Below are 26,124 nucleotides of genomic sequence, written 5' to 3' on the forward strand. Positions count from 1 at the left end.
GTTTAAAAGATAACTCTTATATATCAGTTCAGTTTTTTTTTTTTAAGATAGTGTGTAAGAACTGTAAGAATTTGCTTTGTTTTTACCTAGTGGGGCAGATTACTGAAACAATCTTTCACTTGGTGCTTGTATCACTAAGTGAAAGATTCTTATAGATTATTGAGATAACCTGTCCCACTAACCAGGTAAGAATTTAATTTGGGAATCGGTCGAAAATCTCAAGCTTGTTTCTAGTGTATTTCTGTTTTGTTTTGGTTTTTTTTAATTTTTGCGTACAGAGAGTAGGGCACATTAAAAAAAAATATTTTTATTTTTAATTTTTCAAACGATGATCAGATTTTTTTTTTTTTTTTTTTTTTTCGGATTATGCTTGATTGGAATCTTGATCTGTTGGATGAGTTTCTGTGATGCTGGCAATCGGTACAGAGTTTGGCAGTAAGGGAGTAAGAGGGGGCCAGTCGCAGATCCCTACAACAGATTTTTGATTTTATTGAGTCATTCCTTTCCAGATCTCTTTAAACAGAGAAAATAAAGACCTGTTGATTTCTATTCACTCGACTCTTCATAAAAGAATGCGGGATGATAATATTGATAATGAAAGAGAATAAAAGGATGCACATCTCATCTTTTTATTTTACCGATTCTTTCCCTCCACTCATTTCTCCAGACTACATTTTATTTTTCTGCTGAGATGCTTTCACTTTGGCAAACCATTCTTCTTTTCAAAGACATCTTTGTTCCTTTTCTTGCCGTCTTATTCTTCTCTGCCAACTTTTCCCTTTTGTACCGAAATCGTATTTTCATTTCGGTGCCACCATTTTGTCTCACAGAGCCCCTTCTCTTTTAATCAACACTTGCTTTCGGAGATGGAATAATAAAGAAAAGGATTCTACTCGTTTGCCACCCTTTTATCCCTAAATAATAATAATAATAATAATAATAATAATAATATCATCAGGATAATGGTTACACTAGGTGGGTCTGACTGCAAAAAGAATCATATATAAACAAAATTAAAATAAAAAATATTTCTTTAAAAAATGTTCATAATAAAAAATGTATTTTCTTATTTTTGCTTTTTTGGGGATTCACACACACATATATACATGCACACACACACACACACACACACACACACACACACACACACACACACACACACACACACATATATATATAATAAAAGTATTGCTTAATCTTTTTTCTACTTCTTGTCTCTTCAAAAATTGTTTTTTATCTGTGCTTTTGAATCATTCTTTCTTTAGATCTTGCATCTCTCTGAACAACGCTCTTTTTTGCCAACGTATTTATCATTTGCAGTTGTTAGTTAATATATGTTTCTCCTTTTGGAAAAGCAGACTTTGTTCCCGGATTGTTTTTGATACAGTTTACTTTTTTTTTATTATACTATAATTCGTTTTTTTTTTTTTTTGCTTAACATCATTTACTCTTGTCTCATAAACATTCAAATTCATAATCACCTTTCATATTATTCATCTTTTTTTCATCATGATCCTCCTCATCATCATCATCATCATAATAATAATTTTTTTCACTATTATTATTTACTCACTAGGAGTTCTCACACCAATCACTGCCAGTGATTGTTCCTTGGCAACAATAGTTTGTGTTCCCTGGAATATGTATGACAATAAGTCTTCGTAGATTTCCAACATTCTTAGCTGCATCCAATAACATGTGAAAATCATTGCATTCTCACAACGATTACACTGGTCAACAAAAAGAAACATTTTAAAAGGTGCCTGATATTTTTTTAACTGATTTACTATATTTTTGCCATGCTAAATCTAGAAATAACATCCATTTTGCTCTCGGAGGTCAAATTTTTTTGTAAATTTGAATTTAAAATTATGTGACTTATATTTTAAAAAAAAATATTTTTAAGATTTACTAATGATGTTTCAATGGCAAAATGTCAGTTTTTATGATAAAATTGCTGTATTCTAACAAAGAATCATGTACACTTCATGTACAGTACATGTAACTAAAAATGAAAACTTAATGTTTGCATTATTACGGTCTTTTCGTTTTTTTGATTGTCGCGAATGTTTTGTGCTTGCACATCTCTTTTGAAATTCCAACAGTAGTCCGCCATCATCACCATGTCCCACCTTCCCTGGTAGCGTGATTCCATTTCTCTCAAGTCCTGGTGAAAGCGCTCTTCATGCTCATCGCTTAAAGAGCCAAGATTTTCGGGAAAGCGGTCCATGTGCGAGTACAGGTAGTGCATTTTTATGCTCATATTGCAGCCAAGGTTCCTAAAGGCCACTAACATGTTTGCTACTAGATCGTTATAGTTCTCTGCTTTTGTGTTGCCTAGGAAATTCATCACGACCTGAACAAAGCAATTCCACGCTTGTTGCTCAACAGGATTCATGGTCTCCTCAAACGCGGGAGAGTTTTTGATCAGCTGCCTAATTTGAGGACCATCAAAAATACCAACTTTTAATTTTTCAGTTGACAAATTGGGGAAGGTTTTACACAGAAACTGAAAACACCGTCCATCTTTATCCAGGGCTTTTGTGAATTGCTTCATCAAACCGAGCTTTATGTGCAGTGGAGGAAATAAAATACATCCCCTGTCAACTAGAGGCTTGTTTATCAGATTTTTTGCTCTACAAATTGCAAGCTCTTCACGTACTGGCCATTCTTTTTTCACGTAATGTTGAGTACGATCCCTACTATCCCAGAGGCATAAAAAGCATGGGTATTTGGTAAATCCAGACTGTTGACCAAGCAAGAAGTTGACCATTTTTAAGTCAACGCAAATCAGCCATTTATGTTGGTCATAAGAAATATTTTCTAGGACGTACTTAATTGCTTCATGCTGTTCTTTTAATGTTGTCGAATGTGCCAATGGCACAGATGCAAATTGATTTCCATTGTGTAACAAAACACATTTCAAAGACCTTTTGCTGCTGTCGATAAAAAGTCGCCAGTCCTCTGATTTGTATTCAGGTACGCCGAGATGTTTCAGTAGCTCTACTATGTCATTGCAATAGACTAATTCTTTTTCTTGAGTAAAATATCTTAAAAATTCCTGGTGCCTGGTACGGAAGAAACTTACCTTAACTTTACCATTTAGCATGTTCTTGTCCTTTAAACGAGATGCAAGAAGTTCGGCAAAGTCTTTTGACAAATTTAAATCGCGAAGATCGTTTAGTTCGTTTTGGGGAAACAATTTTGGCTGCTCATCATTGTCATCGGGAAAGGATGCATCATGATGATCATCGGTAGTGGTAATGCTTTGAGTTTCATCCTGGCTACTGCTGCTTTTTTCAATAATTGTATCTTCAAATACAGGTACGGGTTTCTTCACTATGAGGAGTAGGGCGCATAGCTGACGGCAGATTGAGATACTCCAGTGTTGTGCGATTTTTTCTGTTAAATCCCATGACATTGACAGCACAAAAGAATTTGAGTAGTAATAAGTTTCCAAAAGATTTCAGTACTTTCCATACTCTTATAGTCTGAAGGGTGTTTTTCATTTAATTTGGACTTCCTTGATTATTTTGTGATACCAACTGAGGCTGGTGCCACTATTTTCTTTGGTGAGGGAATTCTGGAATTTTCTTATGCCAATACTACAGGTCAATATGCAAGCCTCCTAGACCTTTTTCTCTCAACTTCCCCTGAGCTATGTTCATGTTCCATTCTTTCTCCTCTAGGATCCTCCGACCACTCCGTCGTATCAGTTAAGATAAAAATGAAATGTAATAAGTCCCCAGACGTACCCCTCCATCGTACTGTATACTGATACTCCATGGCTGACTGGGATAGCTTCTGTACATTCATATCTGATTTACCTCTGCATTCCATGGTGAAAAAGGATGTGTTCTCTATAGTATCAGACCTGATCTAACGGTTAATTATAGGCATAGATCGATTTATACCATCCAAAAAATTCCAACAAAAATCTTACAGCCAGCCATGGTTCTCCCCAAAATCTGCTGCTGCCATCGCGCACAGAAATCACTTTTTCCATAACTACCAACGTAATAGATGCACTGAGACTAAAGCTGCTTTCAGGAACGCCAGCAACCACTGTAAAAGAGTAATAAAAAATGCAAGAGAGCTATATGCCCAGTCTGTTAAATCCAAAGTAGCTGATCAGCGGCTTGGTTTCCACCAGTTTTGGCAAATAACAAATAGTATCCTGAACAAAAGTGTGCGTTCTATCCCAACCATTATAAATGGACCAGAGGTCATCTATTGCAGCTAATTCTACCCTATGCAACGAAGACCATCAACTCCCCATATTTCCTCCTATAACACAGAACACGCTAGGTAACATACAAATATCTGTGCATGAGGTCGCCAAGCTAATCAAGAACCTTGATTCCAGTAAAGCAACTGGCCCTGACGGCATCCCAATTATAGTGTTAAAAAAGCTTCAACCAGAACTTGCTCCCATACTTACGAAACTCTTTAAGCATTGCCTTAAGGAAAAGTGCTTCCCAACACCCTGAGAAACCTCATCAGTATGCCCTGTATTTAAGAATTCAGGTGATAAGTCATCTCCCTCTCAGTACAGACCAATAAGTCTACTGTGTGTTATGAGTAAGTTGCTGGAATCCATATTAAATAGAGAAATAATCAACCACCTCAGCAGAAATAACCTTTTTAGTGACACGCAATATGGTTTCTGTTCTGCAAGATCAACCGCAGATGTGCTAACGGTTATATCTCATAGGATTAGTGAATCTCTTGACAAAGGCTTCCTTTCTAGAGCAATTGCTCTTGACATATAAAAGGCCTTTGACAAGGTATGGCATAAGGGCCTACTTCACAAGATTTCCAGCTACGGTATAACTGGAAATGTTTTCTCTATAATTAAATCATTTCTCTCTTTTAGGCACATAAGAGTAGTGGTCGATGGACAAAAATCAGAAGCCTGCAGTATTAATGCTGGAGTCCCTCAGGGGTCCATCCTGGGCCCAACTCTCTTCCTGATCTACATCAATGACCTCCCTAAACACATACTTAAATCATTCGTTGACATCTATGCTGATGTCACGACCATCTACGGCAACACACCAAAGGCTGTAAATGACAAAGTTCTTTCTGATTCTCTCTCCTTTGATCTCAAGCGTGTGATTCAGTGGGGGAAGGTTTGGCTGGTTACCTTTAATGCATCTAAAACCAAATTCCAATCTTTACATCATCAACGCTCTGATCCCAATCTGGCATCAATTGAAAGTGATGGCTCTCGTCTCAGCAAGGCCCCATGTTTTTACAAGCTTCTGGGTTTGACCTTTACTCCTGATCTGAAATGGAACACGTACATAAAGTCTGTTGCCAAGGTCGCTGGAAAGATGGTGGGATCCTTCTACCGCTCCAGAAGATATCTCACTACTGATGCAATTCTCTATCTATATAAAAGCCAAGTACGTCCAAGGATGGAATGCTGCTGCAATATCTGGGCAGGAGCTGCTAAAAACAGCCTATCCTGCCTTGACAGAGTACAAAATAGACTTCGTGGCTTAGTGGGGGATGCCCTTTTCTCTTCCCTGCAACCTCTCTCCCATGGCAGGTGCTCGTTTGAACTCCAATCTCTTGGTCCCCGCTTGCAAATCTTTGACAAAAAATACCCGTCTAGCTGAATTCACTGTCAAAAATTTTCCCCACTCTCTATCTGTGCCTAAATCAAAACGTAGATTCCATGAACAAAGCTTATTTCTTAGAACTGCATGCCTGTGGAACTCTGTTCCGTCTGCCTGCTTCCCACCTGACTAAACCTGGATGTCTTCAAGTCCAACGTAAACAAATTCCTGATGAACCGCCCCTTAAGTTCACAGTTTATTAAATCTCCACACTAACGTACTGTACTTGCAATAATCCTTATCCCTGAGTGGTCACCGTATAAAAAAAAAAAACTCATTTACTTATTAGGAGTGTTTACTCTAGTTTTATCAGTCAGTACTCACTTGCAACACAAGGAGTGTTCCCTGGAGTCTGGGTAACAACAAGTCGCTCCAGATTTTAAGTATGTCCTTGTTCAATAACAAACTACTTTGTGTTACCCCAATATTCGTTTACCATTGATTTATTGTTTCGTATGAACCTGATGATTCTATTCTTGGTATTGTTTTTTTTTCTCCGTATCTTTCTAGTTAGAATTCTTTCTCCAAAGACATTGGGTACTTAAGAAGGTATCACATGAAGGTTGCCAACATTCTAAGTGGAACTGTTACAGTGGAATGAACATGATTCTAACATCGCATATCCAAATTGCTGCTCTCCTTTTCTCCCTGTTTTTTGTTGACCTTATTCCCCTTTACCATTCATGACAGTTTTATGTAGTGCCAGCCGAGACTATTGTAATCTGATGCACAGTTTATTGAATTTCTGACAGTTTTCACCCCTTCCTTTCGGTTCATGTGATGTTCCTTCTGTATGTTTTGTTCTTGTTATATTTCAAATTTTCTATAGCAGATTAGCGTTTATTAAATGTTTTTCAAATCTGAACGTTTGGAAGCTTATAGTGTTGCATTGTGTGTGTATATATATTCCAAAACGTTCAAAGGAAACAGGAGAAGAACGTTTTCTGCCAACAGGTGCTGGACCGAAGGAGTAAATTAAAGATTGTATCTTACAATGTGATTGTAATGTAACGAAGACAAAAGAAGAAACCTTATCAAAGCTTTATCAAACTGAATTCTACAGTAGTAATTAATCAAGGCAAGAGGCTAATACATATAAATAAGAATGAAAAGGACGTATTTAAATAGGAAAATCACGTAATCACCTGAGCAAAAATGATAACTTTTTTTTTAATGAAACCAAAACAATTCAGTGTAACTTGACAATCGTTTCGTGCGTTTGTTTATTTGTGCACGAAACAGTCTTTTGAATTTCGGTAAGAAAACGAGTAAATAAAGATTTGATTATTGGAATTAAACACACCATTGTCTACGTATGTTATAATTTGTAAGCATGTTGGAAAACGGCTTCTGTGGTCCCAGTTTACAAAACCTCTGGCGAAAGAACTGACCCATTAAAGAGAGTCGCCAATCTGATAGGCCCTGAACTGGCATCTAAGCTTCAGCCTCTGTCCCATCGACGAAACGTTGCATCCCTCTGCCTGTTCTTATTTTAATGGTGAATGCTCTGACGAACTGCAGACACTTGTGCTCCCACGACGTAGACACCCTCGACAAACCCGACAAGCAGCTAAATCCCACCACCACACAGTAGAGATACCTAGATGTAAAAGATCTTTCTACTCCAGTAGTTTCTTCCCTAGAACCGCTAGAGTCTGGAATTCCATTCCAGGTCCCTGCTTCCCTAACTGTACTGACATGCAGAAGGTCAAGTGTAACGTGAACCGACATTTTGCTGCCCAAATCCCAACATAGTGCCCCAGTAGTTGGTGCCCCTGATAGTAACCCCCTACACCAAAGTGGCAATGTGCCTTGTTTTGGGTGAAAATGTAAAAAAAAAAAAAAAAATTATCGCCCAATTAGCCTCCTCCGTCTTTTCACCAAAATATTTGAGTCCTAATTAATCAAACTCTAGTTCACCACCTTACAGCTGCTAAACTTCTGTCAGACTACCAATATGGATTTAGGCAAGCCCATTCTGCTACAGATATTCTAACTGTAATCTCTGAACGTTTATACCCAGCACTGGATAAGGCAGGGGAGGGGAGGGCAGTAGCCCTAGATATATCTAAGGCTTTTCACAGAGTATGGCACGATGGTCTTCTCATGAAAATAAAATCCTATGGTATTAGTGGACGAATGCTTAGCACAATTAGATCCTTCTTAAATGAGAGAAGAATCCAGATTGTCCTCGATGGGCGTACGTCCAAAAAATTTTATATAAATGTGGGTGTACCTCTGGGGTTTGATCCTTGGACCTTTATTATTTCTGATATTCATAAATGACTTATCATACCGCCGTAAACGTATAATCAATATATTACATATAAATAGAGAATTAATATAAAAACAAATAAATAAAAATAAAAATTTACATTATCGAAAGTTTAAAACCAAGAAATATAACGAAACGATGAATTTTAACGAGGTTCATACAAGAATTCTCAATACCGAAGTAGGGCAAGATATCCTTTTTTCTTTGTTTTACGTGCGTAAGCATTTGTATATAGCCACACATTCATGAGCATGTTTCGATCAGCCAGTTACAAGTAGCTATAGACCTCTTAAGGCGATATTGCTCGTACCTTTGATTGCGGATTGTAACTTTGTATAAGCAATATTGCCTAAAGAGCTCTCTAGTTACTTGTAACTGGCTGATGTAATGTAATGCTTATGTAAAACAAATAAAAAGTGTTTATATATATATATATATATATATATATATATATATATATATAGCTTACGAGATACACGCCCTAAATGATAATGTTTACGAAAAAATGTACCCACGTTAGTCACTATGTTTCCTAGAATATATATTTCATAATTTATAATGATCAGTTGGTTAGTTTAAGGAATAAAACTTATTCATGTATATATATATATATATATATATATATATATATATATATATATATATATATATATAAACTTTATATAGTGAAATAATTAATTTGACATCTGTTTTGATACATCAAAATATTTATATACACAGGGTGGCCCACTTAAAAATAGCCCAGAAAATGTAGTAGCGAGAAAGAACATTCTTTTATGGTTTAAATTACATGTAGCATTGTTTAAATTACATTTAATGTTATAAAAGATGCTGAAAGTGTTCCTCGTTAACATCTATGCATTTCTGGGCACGTTTAACAACGTTTGCAGATAGATCTTCTTTAGTGATTTTCCTGAGAGCGTTGGTAATGTTCTCCTTTAGTTTGTCTAGATTGTGAGGATTATTTAGATAAACTTTTTGTTTTAAAGTTCCCCAAGACAAAAATCACATGAAGACAAGCCCGAGGAACGTGGTGGCCATAGCCCTTTGCTTATTGTTCCCCCTTCTGTAAACATACCATGAACTCGTGTCAGTGATCTGTGAGACGTGTGACATGTAGTGCCATTTTGTTGAAAAAAAAATTGCATTTTGTTCTGTGGTGTCAGTTGGTCGTTAAGAGAAGGATTAGAAAGATCGGGTTAATTTTAAGTGAGCCGCTTAATCTGAAAAAAAAATGATTAGAGAAAGATTGGATGTGTCGGGCTCATTTTAAGTGGGTCACTCCGTGTGTGTGTGTATATATATATATATATATATATATATATATATATATATATATATACTACGCGATAGAGATACATTTTTACACAATAATGCAAAGCATTGTTTTTGACAGTTCAAGCCTCATAGCAAAGATAATATTTGATGATAAGAATATTAAAATAGACGTATTATTAAAATAAATAAGTTATCTTACGTTTAATTATATCGTAACATTAATTCTTTGTTTATTAATATGCTCTCTCTCTTTCAGAACTTTGTTCCTCACTCTATCTACCTAAAGATGTTCTTCCCTTTTCATGTTTCCATAGATGCTTCTTAGTTTCCAACTACAATTTCTTAATGAAGAATATTATGAAAAGAACAGCAAGGCAAAGATAAAAACTCCTTTTGTTCAGCACGTCTAGACTTTCATTACATGTAGAGAACGCGCCTTTGAAAACATTGGGGGTTCACTTCGCTTTTGTTTAATTGGTTCCTGCTTGCCAATGGAACTTGATGCCATCGTAAGAGTGCTTTATATAAATGCTGTATTCATTTGTCCAACTTATTTGTGAAAAGCAGGGTGCGCGTTTATGATCGGTTTATATAATGAAATAATCTAGTTTGATCGGTAAAGCAGGATAGTGACTAAGAATTAAAATATAGATGATGAGATGTAGGTCAGGAGCGGTGTGTTGGTGTAGGTTGTATTTGGAATGCGAATATAATTTGCTTTTATTTAAGGTTGGGAGGAAAATAGAAATAAATGTATTGTCTTATATTTTTAAGGTTGGGAATTTTTAAGTTAAGAATGTGGGGGAAAAGCTATTTTCAGTGTCACGGCTTACTGATCGAGAAAGAATTGAAGAAAAACAACACATTTGAGATGAACGTGTAACGTAGTCGTGACATGTGCACACTCGGGACCCACACGTTGTATGCAAACTGTCGCAAGTAAATCAATACAAGGAATAACTCTACTCACTTTTTTCCGATGAAACAACAGATATTTATTTCCACGTACTTTCCAGAATAACGCCTTGTTTCTTGTTCAAACCTGCCGCTTTCACCCCATCTATTTAACACGTCTGTCTCTGTACTCTCTCTAGCGTGATCATGCCTGCACACACGTTTTTCTTTTTATAATCTTTTTTCCTTCTTCCGTGCCGTGACGTCACCTCGAACATAGCTTGGTCATTTACACACAGCTGATATGCGGGTGTCCGACTCTTTTACAAGCGGACGTTTAGCATTTTATTCCTTCCAGCTGAGGTTGGAGAGATGACTATATATGTAGAAGTAAGTATACCAAGAGCATATCGACGTTCTATTATGATAAATTGTAAGCTATGAAATGGCTTTCTTGTTTTGACTCTGTATTTTTGCTTCACTTTTTAAGAAGAATAGTGCATGAAGCATAACGCAACACACACGAATACTGTCACATTCTTTTCAGCGTTTGAAAATATTACAATCCAAAATTCAATACAATTCGATTCAGTTTCACGTCTACAATCCAAAACGGGCGTGCATAATTAGCTTAATACCTGTGCTGTCTATGAAATCGCATCTGTTCTCGTCAGTTCTGCACTAATAGTGTTAGACTAGGTATGAGTCTGCAATTCTCACCCAGCTATTGATTAAATACCAACATGTATTCAACTAATCGACAACTGGCAAGGCCCGTGTCCTGGTGTTGCTGGGGAAAATTAATTAAAATAAAAAAAATCTGCTCCCAGTTACTTGTTTGGGAAGTATACTTGTTTACTTGCTTACTTGGCTGTGGTTTGTTTTTGTATGTGATAGTGGTGTTCTTAATTGTTCTTAACATATAATCAAGTAGGTCAACCCAGAAGTAAATTTTACTGGGGAAATTATTTTCACAAAAAGTGTCCAATATTTATTAGCAATACACTAATTATGCATAAATAAGAGTATGTGTATATCAAAATGAAATTCTTTTAAAAATTGATTTAAAAAACCCAGAAACATACATTTAATTAATAAGATGTCCCTTTATAAGGGTATGTGCAAATAAGTTTATCTTATGACTTTCATCGCATACACATGGTTAGTATATTATAAACATACTCTTGTTCTTCTATTGTCGGATGTGGAATTCAGCAGTTAACATGTTGCAACTTTATAGTTATTGGGTTTTGGCATTAAGCAGTTGAAAATAGTTGATTTTGACCTAAACCAATGAGTCTATTTCTGAAGATGACTTTGTAAAATGTCTGTCATGCCCTATATTCAGTCTTGAGAGACAACGGATACCTCTTTGCATGTGTAATTGAGAGACACGCGTTGCATGATCTCCAACCACACCTCACTTGAATCGGCACTGCTTGACTCCAAATGCAAGTAGTTCAAGACGACTGCAAAAAAAAGACAAAAAAACGCCGAGATAAGCAGAGAGCATATACAATACCATTCTTATATAGTCACCAATTTTTACTGATCTAATGTCAACATACTTATGCCGTCTATACTCAATGCAGTTCACAAGTTTATACTCTTGGTCTTGCATTATATCCGACAATTGTTCTAATCTTGAGTGTTATCTGCACAACATTTCGGTCGATGTAGCCTCCGACCTTCGTCCGGTGTAAAAGTCGCCATGTTTAGTCAGGAAAAAAAGGGGTTAGCTTTGCACTCTAAGGTTTCCAATTATTGGATTTAGGTTGAAGTAAGTTTACATGAATTATAAAGATAATTTAATTATCAGGGAACCCTAGGGGTATAATTTCTAACTTATTATGATGAAATTTTATTGGTATTTATATTAAAGCCTCTTTTTTCTATTTATTTAGTTATTTATTTGCTTCTCCTCTGAGAAAATTAGGCACAAGACCGTTTTTTAATGTGGAGACTAATTCCTCCGAGAGGGAACTGGATAGTGACAATTGGTATGAAGAGTCTTCCCTACATAGACCAAAACTGATTGCTCAAGACGAATGGTCTGATATGTGGGGTTGCTCCCACATATGACTTTGATTGCAGTATCTGCTGGAACAGATACTACATCTTGATAAGAGAAAAAATATCTGGGCCAGAAGGCCAAGAAGTAAAAAGGCGAACCTTTTTTCTATTTATTTAAAAAGAAAATACAACTTTGTCATATGGTTCGTGGAATTGCATTTATCTGCAAAAAATCTAGCTAATTTGCATATTCTTTGAAACATTCATTTTAATTGATTCCCTGTTAGTTTTTTCGGTTTTCTCACAAGATTATCATCTTTGTTAACTATTACGTGTAATAATATTCATGTAGATATTTACGTGTAATTATATTCATGCAGATATTCTACATGATTTATACTTGCGTAAAATGTTATAGTAAACACAAACCTCTTTCTATATATATATTTATTTATGTATGTGTATATATATATTCCTTTAAAAGGTTTTGCCTACCAAACTCCTCTGTCAGTTTTTGGTCTATATACATGAAACATCATATATAGAGTATTCAAACCCATGCAAAACTTTATATTTGGGTTGATAGTTTTATGAATTGGTGAAAAGTTGGAAATCGTATGTACCCATTCAACTTTGAGATCTTTTACTTTTGATAAAAACAAAACGTTCAGTACATTTTTATTAAAATTATTTTCTGAAAGAATTTAGTAGTTTGCTTGAAGCATTGAGTGTAGGTTAAAAAGCTGTGACAATATAATATGTTATGGGAAATTATGGAAAATTGAAAGAATATCTAGGAGAGAAACCAGATACTAATAGACATAAAAAGACAATTTGCAATGTAATTATTTACTTTTTATTTCCCATTTATTGTTTTATCTTCAATTAATGGTGTCATACAGTATTAACATTTTATCTGATATTCGAGATTGAGCACCTTCTTTTGAAAGTATCTTCTATTTCGAATTTGTGTATACGCTGTTTGTAGGTTTTATTAAATTATGTTTGTTTTAAATTTATTTTGTCGGATATTCCTCAATTTACTACTCCTATATAGATGCCTCAGTTATACTATCATTTTATATCATTTATATTAGATATTTATTATCATATATTTTCATGCTATCTCATTATTTTTTTATATTAACATTGTCAAAATTATGACATATTGCAGTTTTTTTTTCTATTTTAAATACACTAAGCCTTATGATTCATAGTGAGAAGCAAAGTTTTAAAAAAATGCAAAAAGTACAACAAAATGGAATAGAAAAAAAAACAGGATGAAATAGAACAAAATAGTCGTGAAGAATAAAAAATGAAAGAAAAATAAAATATGATTTGTCTTTTTGTAAGCACTGGATCTACAATGTTAAGGAAGGTGGGAGGAAGAAGAAAAGGTGTAGGTAAGAGGTAGAAAATGCACAGTGACAACAACAACAACAATAACATAATTTCATTCCCTTACATTTTTTTTTTTTTTATAAATCATAAACCCAAGTTTTCCTTTCGTCGCCATCTTGGATCTTTCCGAGTTTTTTTTTTCATCTTTTATCCATTTTTTTTAACAGTTTCTTTATTTTTAATTTAATATATCTTTTTAAGTGTCTTTTCTTTTATCTTGAATCTCATCTCCATTATTTTTTTATTTGGAAATACAGTTTTTTTTAATGTTGTCTTCTCATTTGTTCATTTTTTTTTTTTTACGAAATATTACTTTAATAACTCCTCATTTTATTCTTTTTTATATCATATTTTTTCATCTTTTAAACAATTTTATAATTTTACTTCCACTTATTTATTTTTGTTTTTTTTTATTTCTTTTAATGCCATTCATTATACTTACATTCATTTTCAAACAATTTTTCCACCATTTCTTTTCTAGATCACGGCCAAATAACATCAACAAAAACATGGACAACTTCCCTTAAATCAGACAATAGATTATCTCCCTCTTTCTCTCTTGCAGCAATGATACATGGGTTTTCTTGTTTCATTTTTAGAAACATTTTTTATATCTATATTTCTTACGATATAGTTTCGATTTTCGTCATCTTTCTCCGTGTTTGCTATCTAGATATGACCTCAGTGCTCGGAACAACGTCTTGAGGATTTCCCCATTGAAAAGCACTCAGCAGCATCTCAGTATTTTCTTTAGACTTAATTTCACAAAGACTTTCTGAATTTAATTTATATTTCTTTTTATTTTCCATTGTATTAAGGCTTTTGCATTGTTAACAAATCCAGACTTTTATCTTTTCAAAATTATTCTTTATTTACTACCTAAGCATCTGACTTTGTGGGGAGTCTCTGTCTGGTCGTATGCTTGGGTGTGCAATTAAAAACAAGCCCTATAACAAAATCAAGCAACTTTTTGTGAGTAAAATTTTACCAGGATTCTAATAATGGTATTAATTTTGTATTATGTTTATTAAAATAAAATATGAGTTTAAAAGTCCCATTTGGAGACTTTGTCTCCAACAATAAAAGAAAAAAACATATACATAAGCTTAACTACCACGACCTTCTCGAGAAGATTAACCATGCTTCTTTCTGATTCTAGCGTCATTGCTAAACATCTTACTAACCAGCATTCTTCTTCCTACTTCCAATTTCGAAAACCTTTAATAGACAACACATCTATTCTTGAACATGCCAATAGAAGACTTCATAGACTGGAATCACTAATAATAAAATCAAATTAACCAAATATCATAACAAAATTTCATCATTATAAATATATGAAAAAATTTCAATAACATCGATAATATTTTTAAAACGCCTTTAAAAGTTACATGAAACCTATTAATATAGTTAATAAAATGCGATTTGTTGGAGGAGAAAAAAAGCAAAAATCTCACTTCTATAAATATCTTACTGGTAAGCATTTCTGATAATATACGACATAATCACGTCAACACACCAGTTCTGATTAGATCACCGAAGTTAAGCAACGTTGTGTCTAGTCAGTATCAGATGGGTGAACGTTTGTGAATACCAGGTGCTCTATGTAGGAAGACATCGACAAGAATTGCAAAACAATGTCATCATCTCGTCTAACCGAGATATACGTGTTACTGGATACTGCTTGTGAGTTTGATGGTCCCTGGACACTTCTTGCTTGGGGAGAGGAGGAGCGGTTTCAACCCGCCTAGAGTTAATGTCACAGGTTGGCTAACAATGTATGTATTTGGACTAATCTGAAAGTACTCTGGTCAAAAATAACTATGGCAGATACATCACCCAATTCTTGCTAAAAATAAGAAAACTGGAAAGGATCAGGACTAAAATATGTAGACAGGAATTGTGTATATTAATTAATGAAACATGCTTAAACTACTATTGTGAAAATTGTTATATTACCAACCAAAACGGTTTTATTTTTTACTAGCAGGTAGGGGTGGCATTTTCGGTCGTAAAATGCGATTAAATATTTTAATTCGTGCAGATTTCGTATTTATTATTACAGAGTTAATTCTCTCTTGTACCTAATATATAGTATTGATTTCATTTACAGACAGGTAATATTTTACAATTAGACCACTGTTATCTTTAATTATTTTTACACATGCGCAAACCAATACAAATATGTCGGCAAGTTGAAATGAACATTTTGCATTTCAAATTGCTGACTTCTGTACGCGTTATTCATTCATCCAAACAAAGATTTTACTCCATATAAACCATCCTTGGTGTATGATTATTATTTTCTGTTAATTTTAGTGTTATGTGACAAGTAGTTTAAAAGTTTATCTCTAATATATTTAGACACACACACACCACACACACACACACACACATATGCCTGGAACGTTGTCCGGGAATCAACACGTTGTATGTTCAGTCGCAAATTAGATAACGAATAGAAAAGAACTTCAACTTGGTTTCTTTTTTTCTACAACGATATTTATTTCCTCATTCTCTCATTACCGTTGTGACGTATCTCACATGATCGTCTTTTCAAGCGCTATTCTCTCCCCTCGCGTGATCTCGAACGTTATCCACACCTCTCACGTGATCTTGTACCTTATCCACGCCCCTCTCTCACATGGTCGTTCTCTTTCTCATTTTTATAGTCTTTTTTCTTTACCGGTGACGTTATTTCGCATGCATTTGCATATAGTCGTCTATGCTATATTACACATCAACTGTGTTATTTATAAACATTTATATCTTACAATTTATAGAAATTAACAATAAGAATAAAAATGATTGTATGCAGTACATGACTGTGATCAGGAGTACACAGGAATCCTCCTTTACTCCTGAGTAACATTAGTCTGAATTATATTTGCAATGTCTGTCCGTCTGTCCAATTGAAAACCAAAATCAAACGCAAGTTTTCTTGAATAAAATTCCATAAAGAATAAAATCAGTGTATTAATTTTGTATTAATGTTTTTGGCATGTTTAAAAAAAAAAAACCCAAAAAACATACAACGCATAACTGTTACCAAAGGTAAGATAAGTTACTCGTTTGCCAACCAGGATAAGTTTTTGTGTTTGAACTTATTTTAAGCGTTTATTTATTTTGAAACAAAAGTAGTGTCAATTATGTTGCGTTAGAACGAAAAAATGGTGATTTTTGTTTATAACTTCTAGAAACTCGATAATCGCTCCGAAATCTAAAATTAAACAAAATACTAGTAGAAAAATTTTTTCAGATGATTTGTGACATTTATTGAATGTGTTTCTACGAGTATTTTGTTTAATTTTCGATTTTTGCGCTATCATCGAAGGTTCAAATGACTATGACAAAATAGGCATTTCCTTATCGTTCTAGCTCAACAGAATTGACACTACTTTTGTTTTCCAGTCAAAAACGCTTAAAATAAGTTAAAACACTAAAAAAAAAAAAACTTGTCTATTATATAGAAAAACAATTACCTTGCCTTTGGTAACATTTATTTGTTGTATATTTATTTTTTTGTTCATTCATATTTTCGTTTTGTTAGTTATTGTAAAAATAGTCAGTCTTTTTTAGAATAATATATAGGCATTTACTTCGAGTATCTGTAAACAGCAAAGACCATGTTTTATTTTGTGACTTCAAAAAATTGCAAAAAAAATATATGGGTTTCAGGACTAGAATCAGAATGGCATAGAAGTTTTAATTTATTCCCGGGCAATACCGAATGGTTTTTACATTTTTTCAGTACATGAAACAAAAAACTAATGATAGTTTCGAGTCGAATGTAAATTTGATTCGCTAGTTGCAAACATTTATCAAGTAAAATTTGCGGTCAGCTGTGATCCAGTTTACTGGACGTTGTTCTGATTGGTTAGTTTAATCATGTGACATTAAAAAGATTTGAAGTTGAATAATCAGTTGCAGCATAAACTTAAGAAATATATAAGATCAGATCTTGCTAGGTAGAAGCTATGAACCCCTGTTGATCCAGCCATAATCAACTCCTAAGTAAAGATGGATGAGTCGTCTTCATTGCTCATCTTAAAGATCATGGTCCAATTATAAAAGAAAATATGCCAGCACATCTCAAAGCAGAAGTATTTTTAACATGTGTTTGTGGTAGTAATAGCCGCATTGATGGCCGTTTATGAAGATCATTTGCCTCTTTTTCTTCGTGCTTATATATGTAGAGTTGTTTTCTTTGTGCTTTGTCATCATCGTAGTGTTAACTTTAGAATTGTTCTCTGTCTTCTTTTATTAGCGGTGGTTGTAATAGTTGTTCTATTGTTGTACTAATGAGAAACAGCAACACGCATTATTCCATTAATGATCGTAATTCTTTTGTTATTTTGTTTGAATATGAGTTTCGTTACAGTACATTTTAATACTACATAGATTCTTACCTGTGTAAGAAGTTTATATAGTACTAGCATGAGTGCCCGGCGTTGCCCGGGTGTTTAGAGTTGTGTGTTGAGCAAAAAAAAAAAAAAAATGGTAGTAGGAAGGAAAACTTGAACCCGTACCGTGAAGGAGGAAAAGAATGGGGAAAAAAAACGTGGCGTCTTTGCTGTTACGACCACCGCTAAACCGGAAGTGGCGTAGGTTTAAATTAAGGCTAGACAATCCAAAAGAGGGGGTGACTTTCGAAAATGTTGGCGAAAAAAGCGATCCCTCCCTAGTAGAAAAGTGCCCAGTTGAGGGTGAAGAAATTAATGCGTTTAGCCAATTTTTTTTTGTATTTGTCGTCTGAAGTGTCCGGCTTCAGAACAATACTGATTTTGTGAAAATCCGTCGCCTCTGTCGAAAGTTTTAGACAGACATGCAAACATACATATATACATTTATATATTGGTAGCTCAAATTTTCGACTCAAACCGATTAAAAAGCTTGCCCTATCTCTAAATACCCTTTATGTAAAATTTCAAATGTTTAGACTAGAAATTGTCTGAGTAATTTGGTAGAGACCGCAGAGGTAAAATTCTTTTTTAAACTTTGATCCCTATTATACCCCTTTAACATTTGTTTTGGGCTCAAATCAAGTTATTAAGTTAAATCCATGTCCAAAGAACCTATATCTAAAATTTCAAGTGTTTATACCCAAAACTGTCGGAGGAGTTTGGTAGAGTTCTCAAAGGTCAAATCGTTGAACTTTGACCCCTTAACAGCCAAATTTCTGGCCGAAAACGGATTACAAAGATTTTCCCAAATCTCCATGCCCTTTATATCAAATTTCGAGCCTGTAGACTGAAAATTGACAGTTATTGTGTCAGGAAATGTACACAGATAGACACTCTAACTTTTATAGATATACTAGCATTTCAGCCCGGCGTTGCCCGGGTGTTTGGCGGTGTATGTTGAGCAAAAAAAAAAAAACAAACAAAAAAAAAAAAAACAACAAAAAAAGGCCAATCGTTTTAAATTTGACTCCTATTATGACCCCTTAATATTTAATGTTTTGGGCTCAAATCGATTTATTAAGTTAGATATATGTCCAAGGAACCTATATCTAAAATTTCAAGTGTTTAGACCCAAAATTGTCGGAGGAGTTTGGTAGAGTTCTCAAAGGTCAAATCGTTGAACTTTGACTCTTTAACAGCCAAATTTCTGGCCGAAAACAGATCACCAAGATTTTCCTAAATCTCAATACACTGTATATTAAATTTCAAGTCTATAGACTGAAAATTAATAGAGTTATTGTGAAGGAAAATATACACAGACAGACACAGACCCACAGATACGTTCTCTTTTATAGATATATAGATAGATTAAAGTGTACTGTAACGAAAGTGTACGAAACTTATCTATATATCTCTAAAAAAGTGAAATTGTCTGTGTGTGTACATTTCCCTACCAAATTACTCTGTGAATTCTTTGTTTATAAACTCGAGATTTGACATGAGGGGTATTCAGAATCTTTTTAATCAGTTTTACCCAGGAATTTGGCTGTCAAGGGGTCAAAGTTCTCCACCAATTTTTGGTCTAAACACTTGAAATTTTAGATGTACGTTACTTGAACATGGATCAAACTTTTTAATTTGATTTGAGCCCAAAACAATAAATGTTAAGGGGTCAAAATTGGGGGCAAAGTTAAAAAAAAATTGAGCTCTACGATCTCTATCAAATTACTCAACCAATTTTTGGTCTAAACATTTGAAATTTTACATAAAATGTATTCAGACATAGTGCAAGATTTTTAATCGGGGTTTGGCCGAAAATTTGACTGCCAAGGAGTCAAAGTTCAAAAGAATTGACCTTTGCGATCTCTAGACAACTATTCAGCCAGTTTTGCGTCTAAACGTTTTAAATTTTACATGAGTATTCAGACATGCAGCAAGCTTTTTCATCAGTTTGTGGGAGAAGATTTGGCTGCCAAGAGGTCAAAGTTGAAAGAGTTGATCTTTGCAGACTCTACCAAACTCCTCCGCAAACTTTGGGTCTAAACACTTGAAATTTCAGATGTAGGTTACATGGACACGAGTCAGACTTTTTAATATATGTATATGCATATGCACAAGTAATGAACAGTACATAGGGCCCTAGCAAAGCCGGGTTGAACTGCTAGTATAGCATTAAAGTGTACTGTAATGAAACTTATATTCAAATAACAAGAATTACGACTAATAACGGAATAATGCGTGTTGCTGTTTCTAAATACTACCATTCTTTTGTAAGGAAGCGGAAGAACATCTCCGAGAAACGTGTGATTAGTTCTGTAGGAAAGACTCAAGAGATTAGAATTTTTTTTTTTTTTTTTTTTTTTTTTTTGCCATGCCCGCAATATTTTTCTGGGTCACTTCGTTAAAATATTGAATGCTGTTCAATTCTTGATAAAAATCTAGGAAAGATGTAGATCTGGGGAGTGAGATGTGTATTCGTGATCAGACTAACTACTGATGAGATGATCATCAAAGTGTTCCCCAATATAATTTTTTTGGGTTTCATTCTGCAAATGAGCTGCTATTTTATCCATAATGGAGGGGATTCATACCTTTCTCTACGGTATTACTGCATTGGAAAAATGCAATATTTTGATTGGAATTTGGTGTCAGCTATTCAATTAAATAGTCAACGTCAGTGTCTGTTGAACTGCCCATAATTTTAAATACTTTCTAAAATAGTTACAACGATCAACGGAAATTACAAAATGCTTTGTAGATATCTTTTCCTTTACAAATGCTACATGTGACATTTTTTTTTTAAAATAAATTGGACAATATCTATTTACACGTTTCTTGTACTGTATAACAAAGTCATATAGCATATATTTTGCAATATGTATTAATAGGATATTTTTTAAAGATTTGAATAGCAAGACTAATCATAAGGTTCAGACGATTTCATATATTAACAGCCTGGTATTGTATAATTAGTTAATTCATTAAAAAAAAATAACTATATAACAATTTTTAGTGGAGAGCTTAGATTTGAGACTTCGTTTTGAAACGCAAGTAAATCCTGTCAGCTTTTAAATCCTAAATGATTAAATCCTTTGACCGAATTGTTGAAAAATATGAACATGTCATCTTAAACTAATGATGTATAGATAAAAATCCCCTTTTTTGCCGATAATATATCCTTGAAAAGACGCGCTTAAAAATCTGCTTTACTTTTGTGATCTGGCATGGTCCACTGAACAAAAACAATTGTTGCAGAATTGTGATTTTTTTTTTTTTTTCAAATAATGGTCCTCAATGTCTGCATGTTGGTTCAGTCCGGGGAAACAGGAAGCATAACCATTTTGGAAAGCGATTTTGTTCAATGACATTTGATCATTCAGTAGAAAAATGCCTTTGATTTTATAGATGTTAATAATACCTGCTTAAATGCTCTTCAACATGATTCATGTATTCTGAGATTGTAAGTAGGTGAGACTTACGCATTTTTTTTAATTTTTTTTTTACCTCAAAGATCTTCGGGAACGTCTTGGGGCGATTTTCGTTCTGCCAGACAAGCAGGACATCCGATTATCATATTGTATGAATCCAAAAATTCTATTGTTGACATAGGTTTCCCCCGAAAATTTTCTAGTCAGAATTCTTTCTTGAAATACATCGAGTACTTACGGGAGGGACCAGAGGAAGGGTGCCAATATCCTAAGTGAAAGTGATTTTTGTGGAACGAACTGGAGTCGAACTTGGATTACCCGTGTTGTCAGTTCGTGTCGTTAACCACAAGACCACCGTCACTTCCCCGTAGGACAACTGATGAAATGTCCTGATACTCGAAAAATAGGCCTTTTGAATTTGCTGACTGCAAAAATAATTTCATGAATATTTTATAATGAAGTCTAATACTCGTATTGTGTAAAATTGTGAATAATGAATTTATTCAATGCATTTATTACTTTTTCAAAAATTTAATAAAAACGTTTTCACTAAGTCATCATAAAACCCACTAGATATCTTAGGAATTACAAGGGCAGATAACTTTAGATCTATTGTAGTCATAAAAAGTGTGATTGAAACAATATATTAATTGTATTATTAGTCTCATTTTATTTACTACTAGCGGAGCTACCCGGCGTTGCCCGAATGTTTGTTTCCGGGAAGGGGGGGGGGAGTTTTAAAAAATGTTATGGTAGGTAAGTAGGAAGGATCAAACCCGGAGTCATGAGTAAAAGTAGGAAAATAAAGTGTGAAAAAAAAACAAAAAAAATAACATCTGCAACGTTAACAGTTCGGCCACCAAGAAAAGTCCATTCCAGTTGTTTAGGAAAAAAAAACAAAAAACAAAACGACTACGGTAGGTCGGCGCGAACGTGAAAATATAATGTGAATTGTCCAGCACGCTAACCACTACGCCACAGAGCACTGCAGCTTAGTTTAGTGATTTTAAATAACTTCACATGAAAGAACTACGAAGCCAAACCGGTGTTCTCTTCTCAACTGTTCCTTGTGAACGATCCCCAAACGGTGTTAAGTGGTGGCAGGGGGAGGAGGAATTTATTAGAGAGAAAATATTTTACCACTTCCATTGATCTTAACCGATTTTGGCCGTGACTTCTCAGCAGAAAAAGTATAGAAATCTAAGATTATCGAGGAATTTGAGAAACAATAAGCCTATAACACACCTCAGATATTGTTCTGCCGTTTGTGCATATTATATTTGCATGAAATATCTTGATTTTTAATCCTATTAAGGTCAAAATCTGTCGGGAAAAATGAGTTCATTTTATTTATATAGAGACTAGGACTGTCCCAAAATTAATGCCTCCTATTTTTATTTTGCTCCAATGGATAAGAGGGGATTGCAAATTGCATTCATATTCATTCTTATCCTGAAAGTTCCATCTCTATGCTGCAGATGTTGTCGGTGTGAGACTCTAACAAAACAACCCCTGTCATGAACGTGCGTCAGAAGCAAAGATGCATCATTGAATAATTTGACTCGATAAACATTCACTGCCGCCTGTTCGACGTTTAGAAAGCCCATGCAGTTAATGTTAGCACAGTTTGGAGATGGGTTCATCGATTTGAGAGTAGCGACGGACATTTCAGTGACAACGCGCGCTCCAGACTTTTACGACCGAAGTGTCACAAGTGGCTGACAAAAGTGCATTGAGAATGGTGGTGACTATGTAGAAAATAAAATTCTGGAGCACAAAGGGTCACTCATTTTAATAGTACCATTTCTGCCTTTGTAGCTCTTCAACGTTTTAGTATTCGAATCAAAAAGTAGGAAGCCTTGCTTTCCGAGCCAGCATAATATATTCACAACGTTTTGCTTGATGTTTTCATCGCATTCTGCGGTTGTTTCTGTTTGAATTTAGGAACATTCTAGTCAAACACGAGATTAACTATTTGTACCACGAATGTAGAACTCTTAAAAAACTTTAGTTTCTATTTATAATGGCTCTCCACGGGACATAGTTAGACACCAAGGTCGTTTTTTAACGTGGAAAAAAGAAAAAAAAGGAACAAAAAATAATAATTCTCAGTCGTGAAGGATTTCTCCTCCACTGACAGAGAATAAGAAATTGAAGTGTAGCATCTGAAGAACAGATATTACACTTTGATCTTAGTCCGAATGCCAAGAGTTAACAGTTTAGTTTGAATTTTTGTACGGATTCCAAAAGTCGACATAAAAATTCCCAAGCTCCATTACTGGATTGAAAAAGATGCGTCCAAGATGAGGATAGAAGTTACAAAAATCCGAATAATACAATTTATCAATCCTCATCTTAAAAATTTTAAAACATAAATTTAGACCAGGGATTGCCAACCTATGGCACATGCACCATAAGTGGCGCTTTGGATGCTTACCAGTGGCACATATGCTTTTCACGATGACAAAAACTAAGCCACTTCTACTCATTTACTCAGTGAATCTATGTTTCTTGCACATCCTTTGTAGTCCTACGTAGCATTGTTCTGTTTCTTTTAAAGCATAATTTTTAACAAGTGTAAAGTCAGATTGATAACAAAAAAATCGAATTAGTAGTTAAAATGTTTTTTTTCCTCACAAGTTGTCATCCAGTAACTAGCGTTGTGATATTTGAACAGCATTTACTTAACAAATAAAACTGCAAAACATCAAATCTATTGCCAAGGTCGGAGGATAAAAAGTTTGCTTCATTTTACCGTTGCAGAAAATATCTTATTCCCGACGTAATACGTTACCTGCATAAGAGCCAGCTACGTCATAAAATGAAGTACTGTTCGCATTCTCGACAGGAACTGCTTGGCACACTCCATCTTGCCTTTACAAAGTTCAAAACCTAGTAGGTGATGCCCTTTTTTTTCCTGCAACCTTTTTTTCTACAGAAGAGATATTGCAAGCGTGTATCTACTCTATCCTTATTTTCATGGCAAGTGCTCGTCTGAGCTTCATTCTCTGGTCCTCCCCTTGCCAAACTGTCACAAAAAACACTCGACTTTCATCAACGACCATCAACAGCCCCCCACCCTCTATCTATGCCTAAATCTAAACGAAATCTAAACGAAAATTTCCTAGAACTGTCCGTCTGTGAAATTGTATTCCGTTGACCAACTTTCCAGCTGACTACAATATGATCGTCTTCAAGTTCAATGTAAACAAGTTCTTGTTGAGCCGCTCCTCTGCATAATTAATTCCCTCATTTCCGCCACTAATTATTATTACGTTGTCAGATATTTGCCGTGATGACGATATTGTTGGTGAGCTTGTTAGCGCGACACGTATAAAGTGAGGTTACATTTCCGTTCGATTCCAACTTAAAGAATTGTTTGTTGATTTCAGTTACAAATTTAACTATTGATATTTCTGGTTTGCCGAAAACAAAGCAGAGTCAAACCCCCTATTTGAGCTATGTATGTACATTTATGTTACTATTAATACATTCTAAAATAATTAAAGCGATCAACGGAATTTTTTTTTTTTAAATGCTGCCTTTCCTTTTTAGATGCTACCTGTGTCATCTGTTTTAATAAATTGTGCAAGTCTCTTTATATGTTTGTTATATAACAAAATTATATAGCAAACATTTTTCAAAGAAATGTGTGCTATAACTTCAAAATATATCTGTATTACGACACATTTTGAAATACAGAAAGGAAGTGAATGTTTGTGTGGCGCATCGGAATTGATTGTAAAAAAAAAATACTATTGAGTGAAATTAAAAGCTTGGTCACGCATGACTTAGACAATGAAAAAAACGTTTCAAGATTTTAAGAACTTAAATCGTATAAACCTTTACCAGAAAGACTTGATTCAGTATTAAATAATTTAGGGGGAAAAAAGAAGGATGATATGATGTAAAACAAAACTATCAACGAAGCAATCAGCTATAACATTTTTAATTCTCCCGTTTCAAGTTTTCCTTCCGAAAAGCGACCTTTCTTCCACTTTTCTCCAAAAACAACGATAGTCTTATAAGAATCACATGCAATGTATTGGTAACATCGTTTAAAAAAATAGTTGGATCATCCAAAAACTGTGACGCTCGTGCAATCTATTACCTATATAAGATCACATAAGATGGAGTACTGCTTCCATACAGCACAATCATACGTTGATACACCGGTTCTCGCCAGATCACCGAAGTTAAGCAACGTTGAGCCTGGCCAGTACCAAATGGGTGACCATTTGGAAAGACGGTGCGCTGTATGTACGAGGGTAGATTGGACTCTCTTAAGCCGTGGTAGGCACCCCATCTAGTGATGGCGTCACGATAAAAATATACCCTTGATAGCCCTGGCGAAGCATCAAGTATTCAGCGACCAACAAGATTTGAATTACACCAAAAACTCGTGGCGTGAGTTCAATCTCGGCCACGGCGACGCTGGATGGACTTCTGCCATATCTGGAAGACATTCAAAGCACTCTTCATTATTCAGAGTGTTCAAAATCGAATCTGAAGTCTACTTTTTCACAGTGGAGAAGTTGCTAGTTTCTCTTCCTGTACTCTATCGTTATATCCATGGAAAGCACTCGAGTAGGATCCAATTTCTGATTCCCTCTTGTACAATATTCACAGCAAGAACTCCTTTTCTACGACAAGGCGTAAAAACTGTCTCTGAGAATTTCTACAAACAGAGCTTCTTCGCAAGGACTTCCCGTCCACAGAACACACTTGCACAAGACGGTTTCCCTACAGATTACAACATGCTCGTCTTCAAATCCAATGTCAACAAATTTCTGTTATAGACCATCTCA

Source organism: Euprymna scolopes, chromosome 3 (genome assembly GCF_053919585.1).
Source record: "Euprymna scolopes isolate OS-2025 chromosome 3, ASM5391958v1, whole genome shotgun sequence".
In the NCBI taxonomy this organism is placed as follows: domain Eukaryota; kingdom Metazoa; phylum Mollusca; class Cephalopoda; order Sepiida; family Sepiolidae; genus Euprymna; species Euprymna scolopes.